This window comes from Protopterus annectens, chromosome 1.part1, assembly GCF_019279795.1.
Source record: "Protopterus annectens isolate FY-2018-M chromosome 1.part1, PAN1.0, whole genome shotgun sequence".
NCBI lineage: Eukaryota > Metazoa > Chordata > Ceratodontiformes > Protopteridae > Protopterus > Protopterus annectens.
This window is the reverse complement of record NC_056726.1, coordinates 1460690886-1460706251: the sequence shown is the minus strand read 5'-3', so window position 1 is coordinate 1460706251 and position 15366 is coordinate 1460690886.

Sequence of the window (15366 nt, the reverse complement as noted above, 5' to 3'; positions counted from 1 at the left end):
GGGTATGAGAGGAATCATTGTTTCCAGACTCTGAGAATGTTGACTCCATAAACTTTTTAGGTACCACTGAGGTTTCCTCATATGCAGTCGCGCATATGGAATCAGTAGGATGCAGGATGCCTTGAAGCCCAAAGCCTGCAGAATTTGTCTTGCAGATAACTGTTTTTTTTTTGTCGCCATCAGTTTGAAGTAAGTAGCCAGTTGCCTTTGCTTGTCTGGCGTGAGGTAAGCCATCTGGGCAGTTGTATTCAAACTTGCACCAAGGAATGTTATCTTTTGAGAGGGTACCAGTTGTGATTTCTTATCATTTATTGTGTACCCTGGGCATGTTAGAAGCCTTTTCACAAACGCCAGGTGTTGAAGAAGAATGTCCTTTCTCTCTGCTTGAATGAGACAGTCGTCCAAGTAAGGGTATATTTGTATACTTTTTTGTCTGCAAAATGCAATTACTGGTGCCAGGCACTTTGTGAAGACCCTGGGAGCAGTAGATAAGCCAAAGGGCAGTGCAGAAAATTGGTAATGCATTAAGCCAGCCTTGAATCTGCGGTATCTTTTGCACGATTGTCTTATTGGGACATGCAGGTATGCCTTTTTTAGGTCTAATGTCACCAGCCAAGCATTCTTGCCCAGCATGGGCAGAAGCTGCTGTAAAGTCAGCATTTTGAATTTTGGAATGTCCAGGTATGGGTTCAAAATTGATAAATCCAGTATTGGCCGCCAGGCCTTGTCCTTTCTGGGTACGAAGAAAGTACAGTTGTGTACACTTACCATAAATGTAGATGTTCGAGTGTATTTACTGTTGTAGTCATTACACTTGGGTTATCCTGCTGGCAGGCTACCCTCAGTCGGCCTGAATTCCAAAGTCTAGGTCCGGCGTCGGTTGCTGTCGCCTCTTCCCTGACGTCAATGTGCCAGGGGTATAAAAGATGCAGCCGACACCATTTTCTTCAGTCTTTCTTGCCCCAGATGTCAGGTGCCCCCTAAAAGGGTAGGCTAAAAGTATGCCAATAAAACATGCATGCACCGAAATATATACAGAATACCTTCATCTACAAGCAAATACACCACACAGGTTGTATAGGTTACAGAAGATCAGATAAGTTGCAGCAAAGATATGGGGGATAGTGGGTGGGTAACCTGGACTGCAACAGTGAATACACTCTAACATCTACATTTATAGTACGTGTACACAACTGTACTATGTTCTTCATGTTTCACTGTTACAGTCATTACACTTTTGTTGAATCCCAAAGCTAAGGTTGGGAGGCTGGAGCTAAATAGCATTAGGAGCAGCTATGAGGCCCTGCAGAACTGCAGTGGCAAAGCCTGCCCTGGATTTAGAGTAGAGTGGTAAATGATAGTGCTCTGTAAAGGTGTGCACTGAACTCCAGGTAGCAGCCTTTAAAATGCCTTTGGTTGGTACTCCCATGAGGAAGGCTGCTGGTCTGGTTGAATGTGGCCTAATGCCCTTAGGCACTGGCTTGCCATGTTGTGAATAGCAGAATCGAATGCAGTGGCCTATCCACTTTGAAATAGTCTGCTTTGAGATAGCCTTTCCTTGTGATCCTGCAGCATATGCCACTAGTAGTTGCTCTGTCTTTCTGAAAACTTTGGTTCTGTTCAAGTAAAAGCGTAGCTGTCTGTGTATGTCCAAAGAATGCAGAATTCTCTCCCCCTTATTTTGTGGGTTTGGATAAAAAGTAGGCAGATGAATAGTTTGGTTACGGGCCACACTGGACACTACCTTAGGCATAAATGTCGGGTTTGTCCTCAGAGAAACCCTGTCTGGATAAAAAATGATAAAAGGTTCCACAGCCATGAGTGCCTGTAGCTCTGAGACTCGTCTTGCAGAGGTTATTGCTAGGAGCAGAGCTGTTTTCCAAGATAAAAACTTTATATCAGCTGTAGCAGCTGGCTCAAAAGGAGGCAGGGTGAGTTTTTCCAAAACATAATTGCGGTCCCATGCAGGTATTGGTGATCTCCTTGGAGGCCTAAAGTTTTTGGCTCCTCTGAGGTACTGCCTTAACAAGGGATGAGAAAAGATTGGTGGCTCTGTATTGTAATGAGCCGAAATGGCAGAGGCATGAATTTTAATTGATGAAAAAGATAGGCCTTTGTCCAGCATCTCAGTTAAGTATTGTAAAATATGAGGAATATTTGGCACAGCTGTATCTGTTCCTTGTGCCTGATTCCAAGCACAGAATCTCTTCCATTTTCCAGCATAAGATTTTCTAGTACTAGGCCTTCTGGCCTCCAAAATGACATCCATTACAGCTTTAGTGAGAGGTGCGTTTTGTATCACTACATTATCCGCCATGCTGCCAGATTTAAGGTCTTTAATTGGCTGTGCAGGATCTGATCGTTTTGTTGGGATAGTAGATGAGGTATTTGAGGCAAGGTCCAAGCCGGGCATTAAGACAAGTTCCTTAGGATTGGGTACCAGTGCTGGCGGGGCCAGTCTGGGGCAATCAGTATCATCTTTGGCTTCTCTTGTCTGACCTTTAGGTGTACCTTGGGGAGGAGAGGCAGTGGAGGGAAGGCATATACTGCTAAGCTTTTCCAGCTGAAGGAGAGGGCGTCCACTTTCCACGCTTGTCGGTGATAAGTCCTTGTGCAGAATCTTTTTAGTTGGTAGTTCTGAGGAGAGGCAAATAGATCTATATCCGGGCATCCCCATTTCTTGTTATCATGCTGAAGACTTGTGGATCCAATTTCCACTCGTGGGGATCCATGAGATTTCTGCTTAGTTCGTCTGCCAGAGTATTTATCTTTCCTGGCAGGAATTGTGCCTGCAGATGTACTTGGTAAGTCAATGCTGTGTCCCACAGAGTCATGGCTAGCCAGCAAAGGGGGTAAGAATGAGTGCCTCCCTGCTTGTTTATATACCACATGACTGTGGTGTTGTCTGTCTTTATCAGTAGTTGTCCCGGATGAAGTAGGTCCTTGAAGGCCATCAGGGCATTCTGAAAGCTAACATCTCTTTTTGACTGATATGTAGATGCATTTGGTTTGCGGACCATGTGCCTTGAATACATCGTCCTGCCATGTGGGCCCCCCAGGCATAATCTGATGTATCCGTTGTTAATGTCTGCCTGGCTGGGGGTAAAGTGAATGACTGTCCCTTGTTCTGGTGACAAGCCTTCGCCCACCAACAAAACTCCTGTTGCAGGCAGGGAATGAGGGAAATTATTGTTTCCAGGCTGTGGCAGTGTCGAGTCCAAACACTTTTTAGGTACCATTGAAGTTTCCTCATATGCAGTTTGGCATATGGAATTAGTAGAATGCAGGATGCCATGAAGCCCAAAGCCTGCAGAATTTTTCTTGCAAATAACTGGGCCTTTGTTGCCAACAGGTTGAAATAGGTAATCAGTTGCCTTTGTTTGTCTGGCATGAGATAAGCCATTTGGGCAGTTGTATTTAAGCTTGCACTCAGGAATATTATCTCTTGAGAGGGTACTAGTTTTGATTTCTTTTCGTTGACTGTGTACCCTAGGCCTGCTAGAAATCTCTTTACAAATGCCAGATGCTGTAGTAGAATGTCCTGGTTCTCTGCTTGAATGAGGCAGTCGTCCAAGTAAGGATATATTTGTATTCCTCTTTGTCTGCAGAATGCAATTACTGGTGCCAGGCACTTTGTGAAGACCCTGGACGCAGTAGATAAGCCAAAGGGCAGTGCAGAGAATTGGTAGTGCATTGAGCCAGCTTTGAATCTGAGGTATCTTCTGCATGTTTGTCTGATTGCGACATGCAGGTATGCCTCTTTTAGGTCTAAATTCACATGCCAAGCCTTCTTGCCCAGCATGGGCAGAAGTTGCTGTAGAGTAGAGTCAACATTTTGAATTTTGGTATATCCAGAAATGTGTTTAGAATAGATAGGTCCAGTATTGGTCTCCAGGTCTTGTCCTTTCTTGGTACCAGGAACAGTCAAATAAAATCCTTGTCCCTGTTCTTGCTCTGGTACTTGTTGAATGGCCCTCATGTCCATGAGTGATGAGACTTGCTTTTGCGCTTCTGCCCATTGATGTTTTGGCAGGTCTGGCCAACTGTTTGTCCTTGGCAGGGTATGGAAGTGAAACTTGTAGCCTTGTGACACTATGTCTAGGACCCATTTGTCCTGGGTTATTATGCGCCAGTTTTGTGAAAAAAGTGCTAGTTTTCCCCCTAAAGGTGCTGCCAGAAGATAAGTGCTTGGTGCAGGCAGGGGGAAGTCATTGGGACTGTTTCCTGTATGGTTGTGATTTGTCTTCTCCACTTTTGGAGGTAGAAGCACCCCATTGTTTAGACCTGTACGAACCTTGGGGCTGGGATCTACCTCTTGGGCATCTGTAACTGCCCCTTTGTGGTCTGTCTGACACTGGAAAGGACCAATTCTTTGTAGGCCAGTGTCTGCTAAATCTTGGAGGCTGAACCTGTAAGAAATCTTTAACCGTTTGCATAGATTTAGCTTTGTCCTCCATTTTCTTTAACACCTCTTTTGCTTTAACACCAAACAAAGTATCATGCTGTAATGGGGCATCTAATAATTTTGCTTTGACATGATCAGGCAGACTTTGTTCCTTTAACCAAAGCATGCCTCCTGGTGACAGAACCCTTAACAGCGGCTCTGCAGGAGGCCTACAAAGAATCAAAACCACATTGCAAAGTATGCTTTTCAACTTGTTCAGCTGCATGCAATAAATCCCGCATTTCTTTGTTTTCTGCACATTCAGAATTTGTCAACATTTTCTGTTTAAGCAGTGTCATAATATATTGCTGATATTTGAGCATATGAAACTGACAATTTAAAGCCCTTATAGCCAAGGTGGCGGAAGTGTAAATCTTTTTTCCCCATCTGTCCAATGCCCTAGAAGGGTTTTTTGCAGAGGAAGCTTTGACCCCTTTGGGACCCTGAGAGATGGTTTCTGGGTCAGCAGCAGGGTTTTTGAAAAGGAATTTATGAGAGTCAGGGACCCTGTAGTACCTGTCCGGCTTAACAGGAGCTGGAGGTAAGGAGTCAGGGGTCAGACTGGACTCTGAAAATACATCAACAATGTCCAACACAGGTGGAATAGCTAGGGGCCTGTGTTGTGGTAGTAAAAGGAAGTCTCTGAGCCTTTTCTTAGATTCTGAAAAATCTTGGCTCTCCCAGTGGAAGTGCTCCCTCATGGTATGCAAGGTTTCCCCAAAGGAGTAACCCTCAGGAGGAGAGGCTGAAGGGGCAGATTCTTCAGCATCAGAATCTTCATAGGGAGGAAGAGAGTATTCCTGATCAGAAGAGGAATCAGATGAAATGGAAACCTGATCTGAAGATTCATATTCTGTCTCTTGCCTAGGCCTTTTATCAGGTGGGGGATGGGAACCCCTGATCAAAGTAATTAAGTCTTCGGCCATTTTTTTGGGTATGGAGGCCTGTCCATGAGGCTGTTGTACTTGTTTCTTTGTCTCTAAGGGTGCTTTAGTCTTTGCCTTTGAAGCTGAAGTCGTTTTGATGTATAATTGAGTTGGTCTGAAAACACCCTCAGAAGCCGATGCCTGCTCAGCGGCTCCGGACCCATCTGAGAGAATAGTCTCCGAAGGTCCAATACCTTGACCTTCCAGTGGCCTAGGTGACTCCATGTGGGAGTCGGTAGCGGCTTGCGGGTCTAAAGTAGCGGGCGTCAGGGGCTGCGAAGGTGCCTCACTGAGAACCGGCGACTGGCTTAGAAGAAGCCTCGTCATCGGTTTTGCACCTCGGATGCCTGTCCTTTTCTTTTTCTTTGCGTTTCTTGTGAATTCCGGTAGTCGGATGGCTATCCGACGACATGGTATAATTAAATCTTCTGCCAAAATAGTGTAATGCAAAATCGTACCGACGCTTAATAGTGCGTTGGTTAAATCCAACAACTAGCAACGTTGCGGTCAGGGCCTAGGCAAGGAATACAGTAAGAATGAAAGTCCTTATGAGGTATTTGCTTCCCACAAGAAATACAATTAACTTTTTCTGACATCGGTCTGGAGCAAGAAAAAAGTTTCCCCAATGGGGTACTTGGCTTTTAATGAAGACTTCGGATCTGAAATTCGAACACGAAAATCTCAGGAGTCAGCCGACCGGCACTTGCAAACTGCTTATGCTTCGGGCACCGCGCAGCAAGAAAGACTAAAGAAAATGGCGTCGGCTGCATCTTTTATACCCCTGGCGCACTCACGTCAGGGAAGAGGCAACAGTAACCGACGGGGACCTAGACTTTGGAATTCAGGCGGACTGAGGGTAGCCTGCCAGCAGGATAACCCAAGTGTAATGACTGCAACAGTGAAACACGAAGAACATCAGTCTTGAGTAAAAACCTTGTCCTTTTTCCTGTTCTGGTACTGGCTGAATGGCCCCCATATCCATGAGGGACGTAACCTATTTCTATGCCTCTGCCCATTGATTTTTGGGCAGATCTGGACAACCATTTGCCATTGGCAGAGTGTAGAAATGGAATCTGTACCCCTGTGATACGTTTAGTACCCACTTGTCCTGGGTTATTAACTGCCAATTTAATTTTGAGCAAAACATGCTAACTTTCCTCCTAAGGGTGCTGCCAAAAGATAAGTGCTTGGTGTAGGCAGAGGGAAGTCATTGGGACTGTTTTCTGTAGGCTTGCGCTTTATCTCCTCCAGATTTGGAGGTAGAAGCGCCCCATTGCTTTGACCTGTATGACTCTTGCGCCTGGTATCTGGAACTCTTAGAGCGTCTGGATTTGCCCCTTTGAGCTCTGTCTGACACAGGAAAGGACCAATTCTTTATAGGCCAGTGTCTACTGAATCTTGGTGGCTGCACTTGTAAGAAGTCTTTAACAGTTTGCATAGACTTAGCTTTGGCTTCAATTTTCTTCAAAACCTCTTCTGCCTTAATACCAGAGTATCATGCTGTAAAGGTGCATCTAACTATTGAGCTTTAACATGATCAGGCAAATTTTGTTCCTTTAGCCAGGCATGCCTCCTAATCACAGATCCTGTAACTGCGGCCCTGCAGGAGGCCTCTAAGGAGTCAAAACCACATTGCAAAGTATGCTTTCCAACCTGTTCAGCTGCATGCAGTAACTCCTGCAATTCTTTATTTTCTGCACATTCAGAAATAAACATAATTTTCTGTTTCAGCAATCCCAGAACATGTTGTGGATACTTAAGCATATGAAATTGACAGTTTAAGGCTCTGATTGCCAAGGTTGCAGATGTATAAACCTTTTTACCCCATCTGTCCAGTGCCCTTGAATCTCTGTCAGAGGGGGTAGGATTCTTTTGCTGTTGAGGCCTCAACTCCCTTTGGACTCTGTGAAATAGTTTCAGGATCAGCAGCAGGGTTTCTAAATAAAAATTTATGCGAGTCAGGGACCCTGTTATATCTGTCAGGCTTACTGGGAGCCGGAGGTAAGGAGTCAGGGGTCAAGCTTGACTCCGAAAACACATCATCCACAATGTCTAAAACAGGGGGAATGGCTAAAGGCCTGTGCTGAGTGAGAAGGAAATCCCTGAGCCTCTTTTTTGATTCTGAGAAATATTGACTCTCCCAGTGAAAATTCTCCCTCAAGGTATGCAAGGTTTCCCCAAATGAATAACCCTCAGGAGGAGAAGCAGATGCTATAGACTCCTCTGCATCAGAATCCTCATAGGGAGGTATAGATAATTCCTGATCAGAAGAGGAATCAGAAGAAATAGAAACCTGATCTGAAGATTCATAATCAGTGTCTTGCCTAGGCCTCTTATCTGGAGAGGGATGGGTACCCCTGATCAAGTTAATAAGGTCTTCAGCCATTTTGATGATCTGTTTTTTAGGCATAGAGGCCTGTGCACGTGGCTCATGCGTCGGTTTTGTAGTTTTAGAAGTTGCTTTTGTCTTTGGTTTTGCAGCTGTCGTCGGTTTGATATACAAATGTTGAGGTCTGAACACACCCTCAGAAGCCGGTGCCTGCTCAGCGGGTCCGGACCCATCTGAGGGAGATACATCCGTCGGACCAATACCTTGAGTATCTTGCGGCATGCTGGACTCCACATGGGTGTCGGTAGAGGCCTGCAACTCGAAGGTAGCGGGTATCAGGGGCTGCGAAAGTGCCTCACTGAGTACCGACGAACTGGCGACTGGCTTAGGAGAAGCTTTGTCATCGGTTTTGGATCCATACTGCCTTTCTCTGTCCTTTTCTTTGCATTTTTTATGTACTCCGGTAGTCGGATTGCTATCCAATGACATTTCTGGGTAGTTAAATCTGTTTCCAAAATACTTTGAGGCAAAAATATACAGATGCTTAATAGTGAGTTGTTTAAATCTAGCACAAAACTGACAGACAGGCACATTGTGATCAGGGCCTAGGCAAGGAATACAGTATAAATAGAAATCCTTATGAGGTATTTACTTCCCACAAGTAATACAATTATTAACTTTTTCTGACATCGGTATGGAGGAAGAAAAAAGTTTCCCCAATGGGGTACTTGGCTTTAGTGAAGACTTCGGTTCTGAAACTCAAACTGGAATATTTCAGTAGTCGGTCGACCGGCACTTGCGAAATGCTTCTGCTTCGGGCACCGCACGGCAAGAAAGACTGAATAAAATGGCATCGGCTACATGTTTTATACCCCTGATGACCTGACGTCATGGAAGAGGAGACAGCAACTGACGCAGGACCCAAGACTTTGGAATTCAGGCCAACTGAGGGCAGCCTGCCAGCAGATTGCCCAAATGTAATGACTGCAACAGTGAAACACAAAGAACATCAGGTTTACCATGGTGCAATATAGCAGAAACTAATGCAACAGCTTATCCATTTGGAAATAGTCTGCTTTGAAATAGCCTTTCCCTCTGCCCCTGCAGCAAATGCCACCAGTAGTTGTTCAGATTTTCTTAGAGATTTTGTCCTGTTTAAGTAGAATCTTAGTTGTCTGTGTACATCCAATGAATGTAGAATCCGCTCACCCTTGTTCTGTGGATTTGGGAAGAAAGTTGACAGATGAATGGTCTGATTAAGGGCCACACTAGATACCACTTTAGGCATAAAGGATGGATTGGTCCTGAGAAACACCCTGTCCGGGTAAAAAATAATGAAAGGCTCCACTGCCATTAGAGCCTGTAGTTCTGATATCCTTCTAGCTGAAGTGATTGCTAAAACAAAAGCTGTTTTCCAAGAGAGAAATTTTAGGTCTGCAGTAGCAGCTGGTTCAAAAGGAGGTAGAGTGAGTTTTTCCAAAACAAAATTGAGGTCCCATGCAGGTGTTAGTGCTCTCCTGGGAGGTCTTAAATTTTTTGGCCCCTCTGAGAAACTGCTTTAGCAGAGGATGAGAAAAGAGGGGAGGCTCTGTGTTGTAATGAGCTGAAATGGCAGAGGTATGGATTTTTATGGAAGAAAAAGATAGGCCCTTGTGAAGCATCTCAGTTAAGTATTGCAGAATCTGAGGAATATTGGGCATTGCTGTGCTTATTCTTTGTGCTTGGTTCCAGGCACAGAATCTTTTCCATTTGTCAGCATAAGATTTTCTAGTACTAGGCCTTCTAGCCTCCAAAATGGCATCCATCACAGGTTTGCTGAGAGATGTAACGGGTGAAATTAGTTGATTAGCCATGCTGCAAGATTCAAAGTTTGGAGCTGAGTGTGCAGAATTTGATAGTTCTGCTGAGACAGTAGGTAAGGCGTCTGAGGCAGGTACCACGGAAGAAGGTGCGACACATTGCGTAGGAGCGGGTACCAGTGTTGGCGAAGCCAGTCTGGAGCAATCAGAATCATTTTTGTTTTTTCCTGACTTTTAGTAAGTCTTTGGAGAGCAGAGGCAGAGGGGGAAAGGCATAGACTGATAGGTTTTTCCAGTTGAAGGATAGAGCATCCACTTTCCAAGCTTTTTTGTGATGAATTCTTGTGCAGAATTTGTTCAACTGATAGTTTTGGGGTGAGGCAAAAAGATCTATGTCTGGGCTCCCCCATTTGCGTGTTAACATGTTGAAGATTTGTGGTTCTAGTTTCCATTCATGTGGGTCCATAAGATTTCTGCTTAGTTCGTCTGCCAGAGTATTTTGCTTTCCTGGCAGGAATTGAGCTTGTAGATGTATTTGATAAGTCAAGGCCGTGTTCTGCAATGTCATGGCTAGTCTGCAAAGGGGGGTAGGAATGTGTACCCCCCCTGCTTGTTTATGTACCACATGACTGTGGTGTTGTCTGTCATTATCAGTAGTTGTCCTGGATGAAGGTAGTCCTTGAAGGCTGTCAGAGCATTCTGTACAGCTGGCATATCTTTCTGATTGATATGTAGGTGCATTTGATTTGGGCTCCATTGGTCCTGAATGCATCTCCCTGCCAGATGCGCCCCAAAGCGTAGTCTGATGCGTCTAAGGTCAGGGTTTGGACGGCATGGGGTGGAATGAATGACAGTCCCTTGTTTTGGTGGCAGGCCTCTGCCCACCATAGGAACTCTAGTTGCAGAGCAATGAATGATAGGAATCATTGTTTCCAGGCTGTGACAATGTTGACTCCATAAGCTTTTTAGGTACCATTGAAGTTTCCTCATATGCAGTCTTGCATATGGAATTAGAAGAATGCAGGAGGCCATGAACCCCAAGGCCTGCAGAATTTGTCTTGCAGATAGCTGGGTTTTTGTGGCCACCTGTTTGAAGTAAGTCATCAATTGAATTTGTTTTTCTGGTGTAAGGTAAGTCATCTGGGCAGTTGTATTCAAGCTTGCACCCAGGAATGTAATTATTTGAGAGGGTACCAGTTGTGATTTCTTTTTGTTTATGGTGTACCCTAGACAAGTTAGAAGCTTTTTTACAAACGTCAGATGTTTTAGAAGGGTGTCTTTGTTTTCTGCCTGAATTAAGACAATTGTCCAGGTATGGATAAATTTGAATATTTCTTTGCCTGCAAAATGCAATTACTGGTGCCAGGCATTTTGTGAAGAGCCTGGGCGCAGTAGATAAGCCAAAGGGCAGTGCAGAGAACTGGTAATGCCAATAGCCTGCTTTGAAGAGGAGGTATTGTCTGCAAGATTCCCTGATTGGGATATGCAGGTAAGCCTCTTAAGTCTAGAGTTACCATCCAGGCATCCTTGCCTTGCATAGGTAATAACTGTTGAAGAGTCAGCATCTTGAATTTTGGAATGTCCAGAAATGTATTTAGAATGGATAAGTCCAGAACTGGACGCCATGATTTGTCCTTTCTGGATACCAGGAAAAGTCTTGAATAAAAACCTTGTCTCTTTTCCTTTTCTGGTACTGGTTGAATAGCCCCCCCATATTCATGAGGGACATAACTTGTTTCTGGGCCTCTGCCCACTGATTTGGAGGCAGATCTGGCCATCCATTTGGGATTGGCAACGTGTGGAAATGAAATATATATCCCTGGGATACTATATTTAAAAACCCAATTGTCCTGGGTAATCAGTTGCCAGTTTTGTGCATGAAATGCTAGTTTTCCCCCCAAAGGGGCGGCCAAAAGATAAGTGCTTGGTGATTGCAGTGGAAAGTCATTGAGACTGTTTACCATAGGAAGGTGCCTTGTTGCTTCCAGATTTGGAGGTGGAGGCACCCCATTGCTTAGTTCTAAAAGTTCCTTGCGACTGAAACCTGGAGCCTTTGGAATGACTGGGTTTGACCTGAGCGGCTCTAGTGGGTACTGGAAAGGACCAGTTCTTAGTAGGTCAGTGCCTACTAAACCTGGGTGGCTGCACTTGTAGGAAACCTTTCACAGTTTGCATAGATTTAGCTTTATCTTCCATCTTTTTCAAAACTTCTTCAGCCTTATTACCAAATAGATTGTCCTGTTGTAAAGGAGCATCCAACAATTTTGCTTTAACATCATCAGGCAGACTCTGCTCCTTGAGCCAAGCATGCCTTCTTATCACAGATCCAGTTACAGCAGCCCTGCAGGAGGCCTCCAAGGAATCAAAACTACATTGCAAAGTATGTTTTCCAACTTGTTCATCTGAATGCAATAAATCCTGCAACTCTATTTTCTACACAGTCAGAAATCAACATCATTTTCTGTTTAAGTAAACCCATGACATGCTGTTGCAGACGTGTAAACCTTCTTACCCCATCTATCCAATGCCCTGGAATCTCTATCAGAAGGGGTAGGATTTTTAGCAGTAGAGGTCTTAACACCCTTGGGACCCTGAGAAATGGTTTCAGGGTCAGCAGTAGGGTTTTTAAAAAGGAATTTGTGGGAGTCAGGAACCCTGTAGTATCTGTCTGGCTTACTAGGAGTCAGAGGCAGGGAATCAGGAGTCATACTGGATTCTGAGAAAACATTATCAACCATGTCTAGCACAGGAGTTATAGCCAAAGGCCTATGCTGAGGAAGAAGAAGAAAATCCCTAAGTCTCTTTTTAGATTCTGAGAAATCCTGACTCTCCCAGTGAAAGTGTTCCCTTAAGGTATGCAAAGTTTCTCCAAAAGAGAAATGCTCAGGGGGAGAAGCAGAAGGGATGGAGTCGTCTGCATCACAGTCCTCATAAGTGGGTATAGATAATTCCTGATCAGAAGAGGAATCAGAAGAAATAGAAACCTGATCTGAAGATTCATAGTCAGTGCCTTGCCTAGGCCTCTTAGCAGGAGGGGAATCGGTGCCCCTGATCAAGGTAATTAAATCTTCAGCCATTTTGATCATTTCTTTTTTTAGTTTTTGGCCTTAGTTTAGAAGATGGTGTCAGTTTAATATACAAATTTTTAGGCCTGAAAACACCCTCAGAAGCCGGTGCCTGCTCAGTGGCTCCAGACCCATCTAAGGTAGAGACATTCGTGGGTTCAATACTTAAAGTATTTTGCGGCATACCGGACACTGAATGGGTCTCAGTAGAGGCCTGCAAATCAAACGTAGCAGGTATCAGGGGCTGCGAAAGCACCTCACTGATTACCGGCGAACCGGCGACTGGCTTAGGAGAAGCTTCATCGGTTTTGGACCTCGACGGTCTGTCTCTGTCTTTTTCTTTGCGTTTTTTTAGGTATTCCAGTAGTCGGATTGCTAACCAACGGCATTTCTGGATAGTTAAATCTTGAGCCAAAATATTTAGAAGCAAAAATATACCGACGTTTAATCGTGTGTTGATTAAATTTAGCACAAAACCGACAGCAAGGCACATTGTGGTCAGGGCCTAGGCAAGGAATACAGTACAAATGAAAATCCTTATGAGGTATTTGATTCCCCCAAGTAATACAATTATTAACTTTTACTGACATCGGTAAGGAGCAAGGAAATGTTTCCCCAATGGGGTACTTAGCTTTTAGTTGAAGACTTCGGTTCTGAAACTCGAAAACGAAAATTTCAGGAGTCGGACAACTGGCACTTGCGAACTGCTTCTGCTTTGGGCACCGCGCAGCAAGAAAGACTGATGTAATGGCGTCGGCTGCATGTTTTATACCCCTGACGACCTGACGTCATGGAAGAAGGGACAGCAACTGACGCAGGACCCAAGACTTTGTTAATCAGGCCGACTGAGGGCAACCTGCCAGCAGATTACCCAAATGTAATGACTGCAACAGTGAAACACAAAAAACATCTGTCAGGTGTATTTTTCATACTTGCTTGGTGGTCAAGACTGAACCCAGTTGAAAAACAGACAATATACAATAAAAAAATTAGATTTGGATTAAAATGTAGTATAGACAGCTTCTATGCATCTGTTTTCGGTAATAAGGAATATAAAAGGAAACAAAAATGACAGGAAAAACATTACATGTGAAATATGAAGTACAGAAAACATGCCTCTCAACCTCTTAGCACAAGAAATCTGGACTTAGCCCCATAAACGAAGAAAGCTGGTAGAGTGATATGTTTTGAATTAGCATGCATTTTTCTGAAGGGTATGAAGTCCGAAACTGAAATGTCAGTCATTCTTTAGTGACTTTAATCCTCCATGACTTGGCAGAAAACTACAAATCTTATTAAGGACAGACTAAAAATATCAAAAAATCTGGTATTTGAGAAGTACAACATTAAAAATGAAGGAGGTTAAAAAGGAAAAGCAAGCAAGAAAACATGGAATGAAAAGAAAATGAAAATTAAAGTTAAGGAAGTTAAAATTTAATGGAAATAGTAAGTAATGGTACATTACAATCAAGTTATGGAAAATATTACTTGGTATATCACAGGCAAGTATTAGGCAATCAGTCTGCAGACCATTTCAAGCCTAGCTAAAAACCCCATTCAAAATTTCCCTCAAGCCTCAAGGAGGGCAAGACAAGATAGAGTGGAAGAGAATTTGAGGCTGCCCATCCAATTATCTAGGTTTAGTTCCTTTAACTGAGTATTTGATGTACCACTATCCGAGTAAAGAATTAAAGAAAGAGGTAAAGAATGCTGAAAAAACTGAAGAAAATGCTTGAGTTGTTTTAGGAAGTTGGGTATTTTCTGTACATTATTTAGTTGGATAAATTACCTATAAAAGGTATTATTAAATACAAAGCAATAGAGAAAAGTAAAGGGGAAGAAACAACAAAACATTGCTTTTTGGAATGTAAAAGGAATGAAATGTTTTGGAGAAAATTTAAATAAAGAATATAAATGGGAATTGATTCAGAAATACAAATATGGATAGGACAGTGTATGGAAAGTATGAGAAAGGAAGGAAACGTTAAACTGATAACGGGACACATTACGAGTACTGTGGAAAAGAAGATGTCATACAAGATAAGTAGCAAGAGGATTTTGTTACTGTGATAGGACAAATATGAAAAGTATAAACATTATTACTGTGGAAATGAAAGTGTAAATGTTGGGATCAAGAAAGGTAAATAATGTAAAATATGTACAGTATTAAGATGTATAAAACAACTCCTACTCCCAATTTTCAATTTTACAATCCTCTCTTAAACTTTATTTAAAAATCTTTAAGGTATGTAGCATCAGTAAGATTAAAGAGTCCCAGATAAGGCATCTGTAGAGTGTAGTGATCAGTGAGCGCTATACTGCGATACCTAGAGAGAACGACTCCAGGCAGAGGGTGCACTCTCTTTTACAGTCACATTCCTTCTAACATCCACATCTTGGGAATTAATTTTCTTGTGACTAAATGGAAAATGTATTGCTGAATGGACTGGACTGAAGACCCAACTTCTTAACTGCAGGCATCCTGTTCAGTAATGTTACCCTGCAGTGATAATGAAAATGTATGACATCCATTAGGCAGGACAACCGACTGACACGATGGCAATGGGGTTCTTACCGTTAACACATTCTACGCTTCTACAATTATATCACAGCTGTGTGTCAAAACAGGAACAAGTTTCTGCACTCAACAATCGGGACAGAAAACTTGTTGATGCAGCATGTCAACTTCAGACAAGTTTCTTAAATCCCATTTATATATGCCACCTGGGAAAATTTAGTCAGGGTTACAGAGTCAAGGACCAAAAGTAACAGCTCCTGCAGACGTCCTCTACATAAAAATAAT